This window comes from Vicugna pacos, chromosome 9 (genome assembly GCF_048564905.1).
Source record: "Vicugna pacos chromosome 9, VicPac4, whole genome shotgun sequence".
NCBI classification, from domain to species: Eukaryota; Metazoa; Chordata; class Mammalia; order Artiodactyla; family Camelidae; genus Vicugna; species Vicugna pacos.
In genome coordinates, this window is record NC_132995.1 from 16611734 (window position 1) to 16629116 (window position 17383).

The 17383-nt window shown below is 34.4% G+C and overlaps 1 long non-coding RNA gene across 6 annotated transcripts in view; it reads left to right on the forward strand.

Annotated features, from left to right (window-relative positions):
• The window catches only part of LOC116277585 (uncharacterized), a 232746-nt gene that overhangs the window by 159473 nt on the left and 55890 nt on the right, over positions 1-17383 (forward strand). For 5 of the 6 annotated variants that reach the window (XR_012075560.1, XR_012075559.1, XR_012075558.1 and 2 more), the window contains exon 4: positions 5510-5556. The exons of the other annotated variant lie outside the window; for it this stretch is intronic. This is a non-coding gene — a long non-coding RNA (uncharacterized lncRNA). The remainder of the gene's footprint in view (positions 1-5509; positions 5557-17383) is intronic. 6 annotated transcript variants of the gene reach the window in all.

Genomic DNA, 17383 nt, shown 5'->3' on the forward strand with positions numbered 1-17383 from the left:
AAAGATATACCATGCTAACACTAGTTGAAAGAAGGTTGGGTTGGCTGTGTTACTATCAGACAAAATAGATTTCAGATAAAAAATACTAGCAGGGATTATTATTTCATAATGATAAAATTGTCATCTAAGCAAGAAGAATGAACTATCCTAGATATTTATGCACCCAATAACAAAGCTTCAAAATATATGAAGCAAAAACTGATAGAACTGCAAGAAGATAGAGACAAATCTACAATTATAGTTGGGAATTTCAATGCTTCTTTATCAGTGATTCATTAGGCCCTTTTGGAGGCTGAGATTCTGCATTTCAAACAAGCTCCCAGGTGATGCCAATGTTGCATCTGAATAGCAAGATACTAGAAGGTAAATCAGGAAAAAATACCCAGAATGAGCTACAGAAAGGAGAAATACAGAAGGGTAAGAGGTATATGGATATAGTGAGAAAGTTCAACATATACACATAAAATTACATATACATTATATATATATACACACACACACACACACGTTTTATATATATATATATATATAAAGTTAGATTCCAAAAAGAGGTGAGAGAGAATGTAACAGAAGTAATATTTGAAGAGACAATAATAGCTCAGAATTTGTTTAAAAGCCATTAAGCCATAGATTCATGAAGACTGAATACTCCATGTAGGGTAAAAATAAATACAGCTACACCTTCTAACCCACACAACTATGGTCAATTGATCTTTGACAAAGGAGGCAAGTAAGTACAATGGAGAAAAGACAGTCTCTTTGGTAAGTAGTGTTAGGAAAGCTGGACAGCCGTATGTAAATCAATAAAGTTAGAACAGTCCCTCATACCTTACACAAAAATAGACTCAAAATGGCTTAAAGACTTAAACATAAGACGGGACACCATAAATCTCTTAGGAGTGAATGTAAGCAAAACATTCTCTGACATAAACCATAGTAATGTTTTCCTAAATCAGTCCGCCAAGGCAATAGAAAAAAAATAAAAAATAAATAAATAGGACCTAATTAAGCTGTATAAGCTTTTGCACAGCAAAGGAAACTATAAACAAAACAAAAAGACGACCTATGGAATGGGAGAAGATATTTGCAAATGATGAGACTGATAAGGGCTTAATTCCCAGAATTTATAAACAGCTCACACAATTCAGTAACAACAGCAACAAAAAAACCTCAATCAAAAAATGGGCAGAAGACCTAAACAGATATTTCTCCACTGAAGACATACAGATGGTCAATAGGCACATGAAAAGACACTCAGTATTGCTAATTATCAGAGAAATGCATATCAAAACTACAATGAGGTATCACCTCACATTGGCCAGAATGGCCATCATTAAAAAGCTCACAAATGATAAATGCTGGAGAGGGTGTGGAGAAAAGTGAACCCTTCCATATTGCTGGTGAGGATGTAATTTGGTGCATCCACTATGGAAAACAGAATGGAGATTCCTTAAAAAACTAAAAATAGACTTACCATATGATCCAGCAATTGCACTCCTAGGCATATATCTGGAGAAAACTAATTAAAAAAGATACATGCACCCAAATGTTCATAGAAGCACTATTTACAAAAGCCAAGGCATGGAAGCATCCTAAATGTCCACTGATAGATGATTGGATAAAGAAGTTGTGGTATGTATCTATTAGAATACTTCTCAGCCAGAATGAAAAAATGAAATAATGCCATTTGCAGCAACATGGATGGACCTAGAGATTATTATACGAAGTGAAGTAAGTCAGAGAGAAAGACAAATATCATATGATATCACTTCTATGTGGTATACAAAAAAATGACACAAATGAACTTATTTGCAAAACAGAAACAGACTCACAGAAATAGGAAACCAACTATGGTTACCAAAGGGGAAGGCAGGAGGAGGGATAAAATGGGAGTTTGGGATTTGCAGATACCAAGTACTATCTATAAAATAGATAAAAAAAATAAGGTCCTACTGTATAGCACAGGGAACTATATTCAATATCTTGTAATAACTTATAGTGAAAAAGAATATTTGAATATATGTGTGTGTATATATATATATGTGTGTGTGTGTGTGTGTATATATATCTGAATCATTATGCTGTACTCTGGAAAAAGATCTGGCATTGTAAATCAAATATACTTCAATAAAAAACAACAAAAAAATCATACCTTCTAATACATATATTTTAAGAACTGTTAAAAACTAAAGACAAAGAGAAGGTATTTAAAGCAGCTACAGAGAAAATAAATATTACTTTTAAAGGGGTGATAATTAGACTGATGGTTGAGTTGTCAACAGACAAAAATGGAAATGGGCCTCAAATTCTATGAAGCAAAAATTGACAAAACTACTAATAGAAATATATAAATCCTTATTCATAGAGGAAGATTTTAAAATCTCTTAGTATCTAATAGAACAAGCAGGCAAAAAAAGATACAGCAACAGAATTGTTGATACACTTGACCTAATTGGTTTTTATAAGTTGTGTAACCAACAGCTGCAGAATAAACATTCTTTTCAAGCATACTTAAGAATATTTTTGAAACATTGACCATATACTGAGCCATAAATTTCAAAGGATTGATTCCTAATAGAGTCTGTTCTCTGTCAACCTTACAACTAAGGTAGACATAGTTTTTTAAAAAAATAACTAGAAAAATCCCCATATTTTTAGAAATTTAAGTATTCATATAATATTCATAGCCTCTCTATAAAGTCTGTAAGAGCTATAGTGACATCTCCTTTTTCATTCCTGAAAGCAGTTATCTGTTCCTTTCTTCTTTTTTATATTGTTAGGAGTTCATGCATTTTATTAGTCTTTTCAAAGAACAACTTTTGCCTTTGTTGATTTTTTTTATGGTGTGCTGGTTCTATATTTTATTAACTTCTACTCTTTTATTATTTATTTCCTTGAACTTTCCTTTGGTTTAATCTTTTTCCTAATGCCTTGAGTTGGATGCTTGGTTCATTGACTTGTAAGTTTTCTTTTTCTTTAATATATGCATTTAAAGCAAAATTTTCCTTTAGACATGGTTTTAGATGTACTTTGCTACACTGGTAAGAATTTTTTCATTAATTAATCAAAACATTTTCTAATTTCCACTGTAATTTCGTCTATGACTCCTGAGTTATTATTTTTCAAACACAGAAGAATTTTCTAGTTGTCTTATTACTGCTTTTTAGCCTGATTACATTATAATTGGGAAGTATCTTCTATGATTTCTGACATCAAATAATGTCAGTTGAAACTTGCTTTAGATGTATTCTTTAATTGAATCCAGTGTTCACTTTCATTAAGCCAAATTTGTTATTGTGTTGTTCAAATCTGTACATTTACTGATTATTTTTTTTCTGCCTCTTTTATCTGATACTGAGAGCTGTGTTAAAATCTACCAAGACTATCATTCATCTATTTCCCCTTAGAGTTCTTCCAAATTTTATTTTTTATACTGAGTCTATATTAATTATTTTCATGCAAATTTAGAATTACTTCCCCTCCCGCATTAATTGAACTGTGTATCATGAATTGTTTGTTTTTATCTATGGTAATACTTTTTGTCTTCCTTGATCTACTAATATTAACATAGCCACACAGCTTTTTTTTTGGTTAGTGTTTGCAGGGTGTATCTTTTTTCCACCCTTTTATTTTCAACTTTCCTGTGTCCTTACATTTTAGATGTAATTCTTGTAAATCATATATAGTTGATTTTTTAAAAAATTAGTGGCCCTTCATCTTTTAATTTGTCTTTGCCATGTAATTGTCTTTTTAATTGGAACATTTAATCCATTTATATTGTTTCTATTACCAATATATTGAGTTTTAAGTCTGCCATCTTATACAATGTTTTCTATTTGTCCTGCATGGAGAATGTTCCCACTTTTCTTCTTTCCTAACTTTTTTGTATTAATCAATTACTTTCTATAATTCCATTTCCTCCTCAGTTAGCCTAACTGTTAGAGTGCACTCTTTTAAACACTTTTTTAGTGTTTATCCTTTACTGTTTACATGTGTACTTGACTTATATAATTCTAATATTAATTAATACCTTTATCCCTTCCCAGAAAAATGCAAGAATCCTAGAGTTTTCAAACTTTTTGCCCCTTTACTAGCTTAAATGCCACAGTTGCCTAATAGGTCTGCTCTCTATATAATGTAACCCCGACAATACATTATTATTTGACACAGACAATATTGATTTAACCACGTGTATATTGCTCATTATTCTTCCCTGCCTCTATCTGGGACTATTTCCTTTTGTGTGAAAAGCATTCTTTACTATTTCCTTTAGTACAATTCTACTGGCATTAAATCTTTTTTTTTTTTTTTGTATGAAAATGTTCTATTTCACCTTCATTTTTGAAGGCCAGTTTGCTGGATATAGACTTCTAACCTGGCAGTCTTTTTTTTTTTTTTTTTTTTAACATTTTGAAGGTATTATTTCACAGTCTTACGGCTTCATTGGTTCTGTTGAGAAGTCATCTATTCAGTCTAACTGTTGCTTCTTTAAAACCAATCATTTTTCTCTGTCCAGTTAAAATTTTTTCTCTTCCTTTTTTGTTTAGTAGTTTTATTATGATGGGTTTAGGTATGGATTTCTTTGTACTTATTCTCATAAGTGTTCTTAGGACTTCCTGAGTTGATGGATTGATGTTTTTCAACAATTTTGGTAAGTTATAAGCCATTATTATTCTCCCTTCTTCCTGGACTTCAGTTACTGGTGTGTTAGACCTCCTTTCTGTGTCTTCTGTATGTCTTACCCTCTCTTTAAATTTTTCCAACCTGTTATCTCTCCATGATTAAGTCTGAATATTTTCTTCTGCTTTATCTTCTAGTTTATTAATTCTCTCTTTATTTGTGTATAGACTGCTGAATAATCTATTCACTGAATTCTTTTTTTAAAATTAATTTTATTATTTTTATTGACGTATATGTAGTCAGTTTACAATGTTGTGTCAATTTCTGTTGTACAACATGTTTCAGTCATACATCTACATATATATATATTTATTTTCATGTTCTTTTTCATTATAGGTTACTACAAGATACTGAATACAGTTCCCTGTGCTGTACAGAAGCAACTTGTTATTTATCTGTTTTATATATAGTAGTTAGTATCTGCAAATCTCAAGCTCCCAATTTATCCCTTCTCACCCTCTTCCACCTTATGTTTTTCTGTGTCTATGAGTCTGTTTCTGTTTTGTAATTAAGTTTATTTTTGTCTTTTTAAAAGATTCCACATATGAATGACATCATATGGTATTTTTCTTTCTCTTTCTGGCTTACTTCAGTTAGAATGACGATCTCCAATCCATCCATGTTGCTACAAATGGCACTATTTTGTGTGTTTCTTATGGCTGAGTAGTATTCCATTGTATATATACCCACAACTTCTTTATCTGGTTATCTGTTGATGGACATGTAGATGGTTTCTGGGTTTTGACTATTGTAAATAGCATTCACTGAATTCTTAATTCAGGTCATTTTTATTTTTCAATTCTTGAATATTTTTTCTTTTTGTTTCCAGATCATTGCTGAAATTCGCAAATCTTACCTTTCATCTGCTTGAGCATAGTAAGTATCATTATTTTAAAGTCTGTGTCTAAAAACAAGCAAACAAACAAAACCAAAACAAACAAACAAACAAAAATAAAGTCTGTGTCTGATAGCTTCAACATCTGAAGCTCCTATGCATCTGCTCCTATTGACTATTATTTCTATTGATTCTTAGTCATGCTGTCTTATTTTCCTGTGGTCTGCTTAATTTTTATTAGGTTTTGGACATTGTGTGTGCAATATTGTTCATTGAAAGTTCTGAGGCCTAGGATCATGTTAGTTTCCTTGAGAGCAGATTTGTTTTTGCTTCTGCCAGACAGGTGTGGGCATTAGCCATCCAGAATTACTTTAATAAAGTTTCAGGGCTTGATAGGATTTGTAGCTGAGTTGAAGTCCTTGAAAGAGCCACATATTATGGTTCACACTGATGCCCAGGATGTAGACTTTCATGGTCCCATACCCAATTATTAGAAGCTCACTAGTCTTCTCCCTACTTGGCAGGCCTGAACACCAATCACTCTCACACTCGAGGCTGTCAACATTATAGTTTAATCTCTTGGATTCTCAGTTTTTCCACCTCAGAATTGGGAAATGCCTCCCAGAGGAAAGTGGCCCCAAATGCTGTGCTTTACTCCCAGGGTCTCTGTTCTTTCCCAGATTCTATCCTGGTGACTCTTTACTATCATGGTGGAGCTCTTTGGTGCTTTGAAGCAGGTTTCATTTTTATTTTTATTTTCCAGATTTTCTAATTGTTTTTTGTGGTGGGGTTAGTGGGACCTAGTGCACCAGTACTTGAAGTACTAGAAGTGCTTTGCTTAGTTTTTTTTTCCTTCAAAATTGACTTGTCTTGAAAAAAGAAAGTGAACCTCTATTTTACTTCATATAGAATAATATATTCAACATGAATAAAGGCCAAAATAAGAAAAGCAAACATTAGACTTTCAGTGGAAAATGGAGGATTCTGTCCTGGTAATCTTAAGTACTCAGGAAGCATATGTAAAGGACATAACTGATAAATTAGACCAAAATAAAATTTAAGTTCATAAGAACAAAAGTCACTAAAACTAATCGTAAAATGCAAGCCCATTTCCAAAAAGATTTTTAAACCTCCATAACTGACCAAAGATTTGTATCCAGAATACATTTTTTAAAAAAAGAAATAAAGAAATCCCATAGGAAAAAGAATGGCAAAAGATACCAACGATCATCTGAAGAAGATGCTTTAGTGACCAATATGCGTATGAAAAGATCCTCAACTTGCCAGTAATCAGGGAGCTCAAAATTAAAACAAAGAAATGTTTCATGCCCATCATATTGTCAAAATTAAAAAAAAAAATCTTACAAGCCTTTGAAACATATTGGAGAGATAAGAAGTCACCCTGTAAGCCAGAGGACAAATGAAAACATGCAGTTGTGCTTTGGAAGGCAATATCTACTGAAAGTTGAATGCATGCACTTGTTTTGACTCAGCCATCTCAAACCTAGTTATAAACCCTTGAGCTACTCATGCACATAAGGTGACTTATATCAGGGTCTGTATTGCAGCACTATTAGTGGTGATAAAAAATGGGAAACAACCTGTGTATCCATCAATAGGAAAATGAGTTTAAAACTGAGATATTTTATGTGATAGGTTAATACAAAGCAGTTAAAATTACTGTTTGTATCTGTGTGCATCAACATGGATAAATCTTGAGAATGTATTGATGAAAGGAAAACATGTTGAATGCTGATGTGCAGTGTGACATAATGCAAAGTTTAAAAGTAAGGAAAACAATACTATACATTCTTTAAAAATATATACAGAAGTTGTAAAGATACAACAACAGGACCAGAAAGGATACACACCAACTTCCAGTTACCTCTGGGGAAGAAGGGGAGAGTGAGACGGTAGGAGAAAATGGGGGCTTTCCCTCTAGTGGTAATGTTTTATTTCTTAAACAACAAAAGCAAACGACAAAGAACTTGAAACAAATAGAATGGCATAACGTTAAGATTTTTTTAAGTTAAAACATTAATTAAATAAGAGATGTATGAGCTCTCAGTGCATAAAAAAAGCATTGAAGAAAAAAAAAGTGAAAGGGGATGGAGGGAGGGAAGGAAGGAGTCAGACTCAGTGGGTGTCCCTAGGTATCACAAGCAGCTGCAGGGCTCAAAGTGGTGACACTGACAACATTTCATATGGAGAATGTTTTTTAAAAAATTCATTCCAGCGAGAGTGGGGAATGATGTCTTGGCATGTGTTTAAAGCTGAAAGAAACATGAGGATGGAGATAAGCCATCTGGAACCCTACTGATGTCAGAAGAGTTACCTTTGTTTAACATTTTTATCCATCATCTGGAGGTCACAGAGCACAGAAAGCGCTGGGCTTGGAAGGGGCCCGGGTATGAGGTTCAGGTTGGTTTCACTGAGATATGGAGTAGACCAAGAAGAGGTAGTTAAGATGAGGTCATCTGAACTCTCCCAAGCAGGCACTGAGTGATGCTGACTTACAGAAAGGTGCAGGTCTGGCTGTCATCAGGTGGTCCATGAAGGACCACTGAGAGCACTAGCTGAGATGTGACTTGCATTTGGCAGGTCTGTGTGGTCCAGATCAGGCAAGGCAGGGTGGGAAGAGCATCTGAGCAGAGTTCCTGATGTTGTATAAATGTTCTTATTCACCGAAACCTAGAATGTAGAAGATGAGTACATAAGAGAGGAAAATATAAGATAAAGGAAAAGAAATTCTGCTCTGTATAAGATCTTTCAAGCTTCTGTCCCTAAATTGCTGGTGCCTACTGAAAGGTAAAAATGAATCAAAAAGATTTTGTTTAAATGGAGAAGACTGTTGGATCCAGCCTTGGTCTCTGAGCTTATCTGGACAAATGTCTGGATAAAACCAAGCATGACTGGGGACCCCAGTTTGGGCCTTCCATAGGGTGGAGGCTGACTTTGGTCCCTTCCTTTCAGATAGGGCACATAGCAAGCTCACATCTGGGCATTGTTTTCCATCTGTGCAGCCAGTTTCCCCAAGAGATGTAAAAACTCCCATTTTTCCAAAGTATTAAAAAACCTAATGCTGAGCCAGATACAGCCATACTCCCTGAACTCAGCTTATGTGTAAATGAAGAAGTGTATCACTAATTGGTGTCGAGATGACTACAGAAGCCTTGTTTGAATATCTATTTTTAATTTCTCACTTGCGTGGGAAATACCTTACCTTTCAGCCTGTTAAAGAGCTTTCTGATTTATAAGGATATCATCTTAATTGAATAATGAGATGCTGCTTAGCATGTTGTTAAAAAATGTTTCCTCCCTCCAGTTACGTTTTTTTTTAAGTAAATAAGTGCCATTATTTCCATTCTTAATGTAAACAGCACGGGCGGTTTTCTCTTAAATCTCTCTTATAGTGAGTGAGTTTGTAACTTAAGAGAGTAGGAAGGAATTCTTTATGTATTTAGGAGGAGCTACTAAAATAAGTTAGGGTTTCTTTGTGGGACTTATAAAAGTGGTGAAACTACGATAAATCATTCTGTTTATCAGATACTGGAGGTGTTCAAAATGAACTGATAAATTTTGGTCTCTTTGTTGAATATTCTTCTAAAAGTCATTGATAACTACAGATTGCTTATCTTGATTCTGGCTAAAAGAAGAGGATTAATTGATTAATAAATATCCGTTAGTTGTATTTTACTGATTCTGTATAAATCTAAAGAATAAGTAGGTTGGTAGTCAGTGTAATACAGATTTACTTTAACACACAAATGTGGTCTGGTATCACAAGGGGAAATGGCAACCCCCTCTCCTGCCCCACCTCTCTTCTCTAAAGCCTTTTTTGCTCAATGGAAGCAAAGAGTTCATGGGATCTTTGCATCTTGGAGATGGTAACAGCAGACCGAAAAAATGTTCACCCTATGAAGCATATGAAGAAGCATATGAAAATCTCAACTGAATATTCATCAAATCTCTGGAGAGGGGAGGACTTTCTAAGCTAAGAAGTGATAGAAGTTACTATAATGAAAAATTTTTGTTAGATTTGACTGCGTACTTTTTCTCCCTTTCCCCGTGTATCTCTCTTGTCTATCCATCCCTCTCCATCTCCAGCCCTACCATTATCTCCCACAAAAACACAGCAGGGAACTAAAAACAATAATATAATAAACAAATAATTCTAAGACTCCAACATACACAAATTTTATGCTGGAGGCTTCTGACCGGCGGAAGGATTATGCTCTGACTTAATTGATCGCAGGTGCAGTCAGGCTCTGTCGAAAATAACCGTAAGGAGTCTGGGTGGATGCAGGGAGGCTGATTCGGGGCCGTTGCAGTAATCCCCAGAGAGATCATGGGGACCTGCACCAGGGTGGCAGTTGTAGAAATAGAAAGAGAAATGGCTGGATTCTGGATGTATTTTGAAGGTTGAGCTGACAAAATGAACTGATGGGCTGGATGTGGAGTTTGAGATAAGGAAGAGATGAGTGATTCCAAGCTTTTTCACTTGCTCACCAGGAAGATTCGAGCTGCCTTTAACTGAGATGGGCAAGGTTGTGGGCTAGGGCAGGTTAGGGGGAGAATTTCAGGAGCTCAGCTTCAGACGTGTTAAATTGGACTTGACTATTAGACATGCAAATAGAGATGCAAGAGTAAGCACAGAGCGTTTATATAATAGAAAGAAGGAATATGTGAAAAGTCAGAGAAGCTGTAAAGACAGTGAAGATTTAAAGCGTTCACACAGCGATAAGGCCCTGCTGACCTCAGTCTTGAGTCCCACAGCCATAGTGCTGTGCCAGTGTCCCCGGATTTCAGCCACTGTAGTTGACTCTGACCAATACGGACCAAAGGAATATATCCTTTACAATGCAGTTGACGATGGTTAAAGGAGTTTAAACATTTTTACAGTTTTACTGAGATATAATTGACACGTAACATTGCATAAGTTTAAATAATACATAATCATTATATAATGATTTGATATATGTATATATTGCAAAATGATTATCATTATAAATTTAGTTAACATCCATCATGTCACATAGTTACACTTTTTTGTGATGAGAATTTTTAAGATCTACTCTCTCAGCAACTTTATAATATATATACAGTGTAAACAATATTGTTAACTATAGTCACCATGTTATACATGACATGGCCAGAACTTACTTATCTTATAACTAGAAGTTTGTACCTTTGACTTCCTTCACTCATATCCCCTACCTCCACCCCCTGCCTCTGGCAGCCACCAATCTATTCTCTGTTTCTGTGGTTTCGATTTTTTTTTAAAGTTCTACATATAAGTGGGATCATACAGTATTTGTCTGTCTCTGTCTGACTTATTTTACTTAGCATAATGCCCTCAAGACTCATCCATGTTCCCACAAATGGTAGAATTCCCTTCCTTTTTATGGTTGAATAATATTTCCTTATATATACCACATTTTCTTTATCCCTTCATCCATCAATGAGTATTTAGTTTGTTTTATGTCTTCGCTATTGTAAAAATGCTGCTGCAGTGAACATTGAAGTGTAGATATCGCTTTGAGATGGTGATTTCATTTCCTTTGCATATAAACCCAGAAGTGGAATTGCTAGAGCATAATAGAAGTTCTACTTTAAGTTTGTAACGGAATTTCCATACTGGCTGCACCAATTTACATTTCCACCAACAGTACAAAAAGGTTTCCTTTTCTCCACATACTTCCCAACATTTGTTATCTCTTTCTTTTTTGGTAATAACCATTCTAACGGGTGTGAGGTGATATCTCATTGTGGTTTTGATTTGCATTTCCCTGGTGATTAGTGATGTTGAACACCTTTTCATATACCTGTTGGCCATCTATATGTCATCTTTGGAAAAATACCTGTTCAGATCCTCTGCCTGTCTTTAAATTGGATTATTTGTCTTTTTTGCCATTGAGTTGAGTGTGTTCCTTACATATTTGCCTACTAACTCCTTATCAGATATATTGCTTGTAAATATTTTCTCCCCATCCCATAGGTTGCTTTTTCATTTTGTTGATTATTTCTTTTGCTGTGCAAGAGCTTTTTAGTTTGATTTATTTTTGTTTATTTTTACTTTGTTGCTTGTGCTTTTGGTGTCATACCCCAAAAACCATTGCCAAAACCAATGCCAAGAAGTTTTTCCCTATGCATTCTTCTAGTTTTACAGTTTCAAGTCTTACATTTAAGTCTAATCCATTTTGGGTTAATTTTTGTGAATAGTGTAAGGCAGGAGTCTGGTTTCATTCTTTTGCATGTGAATATCCAGTTTTTCTAACACTATTTATTGAAGAGACTCTTTTCCTCATTGAGGGTTCTTGTCTCCCTTGTCCAATATTGGTTGACCATACATGCATGGGCTTATTTCTGGGCTCTCAATTCTGTTCCATTTATCTATACATCTGTTTTTATGTCAGCATCATACTGTTTGATTACTATAGCTTGATAATATAGTTTGAAATCATGAAATGTGATGCCTCTAGTATTATTCTTATTTCTCAGCATTGCTTTGGCGATTCAAGTTCTTTCGTTGTTCCAAACACATTTTAGGATTGTGTTTTCTACTTCTGTAAAAAGATGTCATTGGAATCTTAATAGGGTCTGCACTGAATCAATATACGGCTATGGGTAGTATGGACATTTTAGCAATATTAATTCTTTCAGTCTATGAACACAGAATATCTTTCCATTTATTCATATCTTCTTCAATTTTTTTTATCAGTGTGACTGATTTATCAGTTTTTAGGGTAGAGATCTTTTACCTCCTTGGTTAAATTTATTCCTAAGTATTTTATTGTTTTTGTTGCTATTGTAAATGGGATTATTTTTGTTATTTCTTTTTCATATAATTCATTGTTAGTGTGTAGAAGTGACACTGATTTTGTATGTTGATTTTGTACTCTGCAACTTTACTGAATTTGCTGATTTGTTCTAATTTGTTTTTGGTGGTGTTTAGGGTTTTCTATATATAAAACCTTGTTATCTGCAAACAGACAATTTTACTTCTTCCTTTATGATTCAGATGCTTTTTATTTTTTTTCCATGCCTGGTTGCTCTGGCTAGGACTTCCAGTTCTGTGTTGAGTATGAATGGTAAGAGTGGGCATCCTTGTCTTGCTCCTGATTCTTAGAGGAGCAGCTTTCAGTCTTTCACCACTAAGTTTGATGTTAGCTGTGGACATGTCATATATGGCCTTTGTTATTTTAAGGCATATTCTTTCTGTACTCAATTTGTTGAGAGTTTTTGTATGAAAGGATTTTGTACTTTGTCAAATGCTTTTTATACATCTATTGAGATGATCTTAGGATTTTTATCTTTCATTTTGTTAGTGTGGTGTATTGCATTTATTGATTTGCATATGCTAAACCATCCTTGCAGAATGGGGCTAAATCTCACTTGATCATGTTATATGATCCTTTTTAATGTGGTGTTAAATTCTAGTTTGCTAGTATTTTGTTGAGAATTTTTTGCATCTATATTCATCAAGGATATTGGCCTGTAGTTTTCATTTATTGTAATGTCCTTATATGGCTTTGATATCAGAGTGATGATGGTCTCTTAAAATGTGTTTGAGTGTGTTCCCTCTTTTTTGATTTTTATTTATTTATTTTTTTGGTGGGGGAAGTTTGAGAAGGATTGGTGTTAATTCTTCTTTGAATGTTGGGTAAAATTCACTAGTGAAACCATCTGGTCTTAGCTTTTCTTTGTTGGGAGTTTTTATTACTGATTCAATTCTTATTTGTTACTGATCTGTTCAGATTTTATATTTCTTAATGATTTAGTCTTGGTAGGTTGTATATTGCTAAGAATTTATCCATTTTTCTAGGCCGTCCAATTTGTTGTTTATAGTTGTTCATAGTAGTCTGTTATGATCCTTTGCATTTCTTTTTTTAATATTTTTTATTGATTTATAATCATTTTACAAAGTTGTGTCAAATTCCAGTGTTCAGCACAATTTTTCAGTCATGGACATATACACACTCATTGTCACATTTTTTTCTCTGTGATTTATCATAACATTTTGTGTATATTTCCCTGTGCTATACAGTGTAATCTTGTTTATCTATTCTACAATTTTGAAATCCCAGTCTATCCCTTCCCACCCTCCACCCCCCTGGTAACCACAAGTCTGCATTCTCTGTCTGTGAGTCTATTTCTGTCCTGTATTTATGCTTTATTTTTGTTTGTTGGTTTGTTTTTGTTTTTGTTTTTTAGATTCCACATATGAGCGATCTCATATGGTATTTTTCTTTCTCTTTCTGGCTTACTTCACTTAGAATGACATTCTCCAGGAGCATCCATGTTGCTGCAAATGGCATTATGTTGTCGGTTTTTATGGCTGAGTAGTATTCCATTGTATAAATATACCACCTCTTCTTTATCCAGTCACCTGTTGATGGACATTTAGGCTGTTTCCATGTTTTGGCTATTGTAAATAGTGCTGCTGTGAACATTGGGGTGCAGGTGTCATCCTGAAGTAGATTTCCTTCTGGATACAAGTGCAGGAGTGGGATTCCTGGGTCATATGGTAAGTCTATTCCTAGTCTTTTGAGGAATCTCCACACTGTTTTCCATAGTGGCTGCACCAAACTGCATTCCCACCAGCAGTGTAGGAGGGTTCTCCTTTCTCCACAGCCTCTCCAGCATTTGTCATTTGTGGATTTTTGAATGACGGCCATTCTGATTGGTGTGAGGTGATACCTCATTGTAGTTTTGATTTGCATTTCTCTGATAATTAGTGATATTGAGCATTTTTTCATGTGCTTTTTGATCATTTATATGTCTTCCTTGGAGAATTGCTTGTTTAGGTCTTCTGCCCATTTTTGGACTGGGTTGTTTATTTTTTTCTTATTCAGTCGTATGAGCTGCTTATATATTCTGGAGATGAAGCCTTTGTCGGTTTCACTTGCAAAAATTTTCTCCCATTCCATAGGTTTTCTTCTTGTTTTACTTCTGGTTTCCTTTGCTCTGAAGAAGCTTATAAGTTTCATTAGGTCCCATTTGTTTATTCTTGCTTTTATTTCTTCTAGGAGAAAATTTTTGAAATGTATGTCAGATAATGTTTTGCCTATGTTTTCCTCTAGGAGGTTTATTGTATCTTGTCTTATGTTTAAGTCTTTAATCCATTTTGAGTTGATTTTTGTATATGGTGTAAGGGAGTGTTCTAGCTTCATTGTTTTACATGCTGCTGTCCAGTTTTCCCAACACCATTTGCTGAAGAGACTGTCTTTATTCCATTGTATATTCTTGCCTCCTTTGTCAAAGATTAGTTGACCAAAGGTTTGTGGGTTCATTTCTGGGCTCTCTATTCTGTTCCATTGGTCCATTTGTCTGTTTTGGTACCAATACCATGCTGTCTTGATGACTGTAGCTCTATAGTATTGTCTGAAGTCTGGGAGAGTTATTCCTCCAGCCTCTTTCTTTCTCTTCAGTAATGCTTTGGCAATTCTAGGTCTTTGATGGTTCCATATAAATTTTATTATGCTTTGTTCTAATTCTGTGAAATATGTCCTGGGTAATTGGATAGGGATTGCATTAAATCTGTAGATTGCCTTGGGCAGTGTGACCATTTTAACAATATTGATTCTTCCAATCCAAGAGCATGGAATATCTTTCCATTTTTTAAAGTCTTCTTTAATTTCCTTCATCAATGGTTTATAGATTTCTGTGTATAATTCTTTCACCTCCTTGGTTAGATTTATTCCCAGATATTTTATTACTTTGGGTGCTATTTTAAAGGGGATTGTTTCTTTACTTTCTTTTTCTGTTGATTTATCGTTAGTGTAAAGAAATGCAACTGATTTTTGAACGTTCATTTTGTAAACTGCTACCTTGCTGAATTCTTCAATCAGCTCTGGTAATTTTTGTGTGGATCTTTTAGGGTTTTCTATATATAGTAACATGTCATCAGCATATAATGACACTTTAACCTCTTCTTTTCCAATTTGGATCCCTTTTATTTCTTTCTCTTGCCTGATTGCTGTGGCTAGGACTTCCAGGACTATGTTGAATAGGAGTGGTGATAGTGGGCATCCTTGTCTTGTCCCAGATTTTAGTGGGAAGCTTTTGAGTTTTTCACCGTTGAGTACTATGCTGGCTGTAGGTTTGTCACATATAGCTTTTATTATGTTGAGATATGTTCCCTCTATACCCACTTTGGCGAGAGTTTTTATCATAAATGGGTGTTGAATTTTATCAAATGCTTTTTCTGCATCGATTGAGATGATCATGTGGTTTTTGTCCTTTCTCTTGTTGATGTGATGTATTACATTGATTGATTTGTGTATGTTGAACCAGCCTTGTGTCCCTGGGATGAACCCCACTTGGTCATGATGTATAATCTTTTTTATGTGTTGTTGGATTCTATTTGCTATAATTTTGGTGAGGATTTTGGCGTCTGTGTTCATCAGTGATATTGGCCTATAATTCTCTTTTTTTTGTAGTGTCTTTGCCTGGTTTTGGTATCAGGGTGATGGTGGCTTCATAGAATGAGTTTGGGAGTATTCCCTCCTTTTCAATCGTCTGGAAGAGTTTGAGAAGGACTGGTATGAGTTCTTCTTTGTATGTTTGGTAGAATTCCATGGTGAAGCCATCCGGTCCTGGACTTTTATTTGTAGGGAGGTTTTTAATTGCTATTTCTATTTCCTTTCTAGTGATCGGATTGTTCAAGTGTTCAGTTTCTTCTTGATTCAGTTTTGGTGGACAGTATGTTTCCAGAAACTTGTCCATCTCCTCTAGGTTATCCAGTTTGGTTCCATATAGTTTTTCATAATATTCTCGTATGATATTCTGTATTTCTATTTTGTTTGTTGTAATTTCTCCATTTTCCTTTCTTATTTTGCTATCTTTGTATTTGTGTGGTATCAATTGTAATGTCTCCTTTTTCATTTGTACTTGTATTTATTTAAGTCCTCTCTCTTCTTTTCTTGGTAGTCTAGCTAAAAGTTTGTTAATTTTGATTATCTCTTCAAAGAACCAACTCTTGGTTTTGTTGGGTTTTTCTATTGTTTTCCTCTTTTCTATTTCATTTATTTCTGCTCTGATCTTTATTATTTCCTTCCTTCCACTAATTTTTGGCTGAGTTCGTTCTTTTTCCATATCCTTGTGGTATAAAATTAAGGGTTTTTTTTGAGATTTTTTTTTCCTTTGATGTATGCATTTATCACTATAAATTTTCTTCATAGAACTGCTTTTTCTGTATCTGATAATTTTGGTACATGTGTTTCCATTTTCATTTGTTTCAAGATGTTTAAAAAATCTCCTTTTTGATTTCTTCTTTGATCCATTGGTTGTTCAGAAATCTGTAGTTTAATTTCCATGTACTGAAGAGTTTTCCAGCTTTCCTCCAGCTATTTATTTCTATATCATTGTGGCTGGAAAAGATAATTGGTATGATTTCAGTTTTCTTAAATTTGCTAAGACTTATTCTGTGACCTAACATATGCTCTATCCCAGGAAATGTTCTGTATGTTCTTGAGAAGAATGTGTATTCTGCTATTGTTGGGTGGAATGTTCTGTATATGTCTGCCAGGTCTATAGTGCTGTTCAAATCTGCTGTTACCTTATTTATTATCTATCAGGATGATCTATTCATTGTTGCGAGTGGGATGTTAAAAGTTCCCAACTATAATTGTATTGCTGTTTATTTCTCCTTTTAGTTTCACAAATATTTGATTTATATAGTGCTCTGATGTTGGGATGATAAATATTTACAATTGTTGTATCTTCTTGATGGGTTGACCCCTTTGCCATTATCTAATTGACCTTCTTTGTCTCTCTTGACCACTTTGAGCTTAAAGTATATTTTGTCTGGAACAAGCAAACTACCCCTGCTTTTTAAAATTTAATAATACAGCTAATGTACAATAG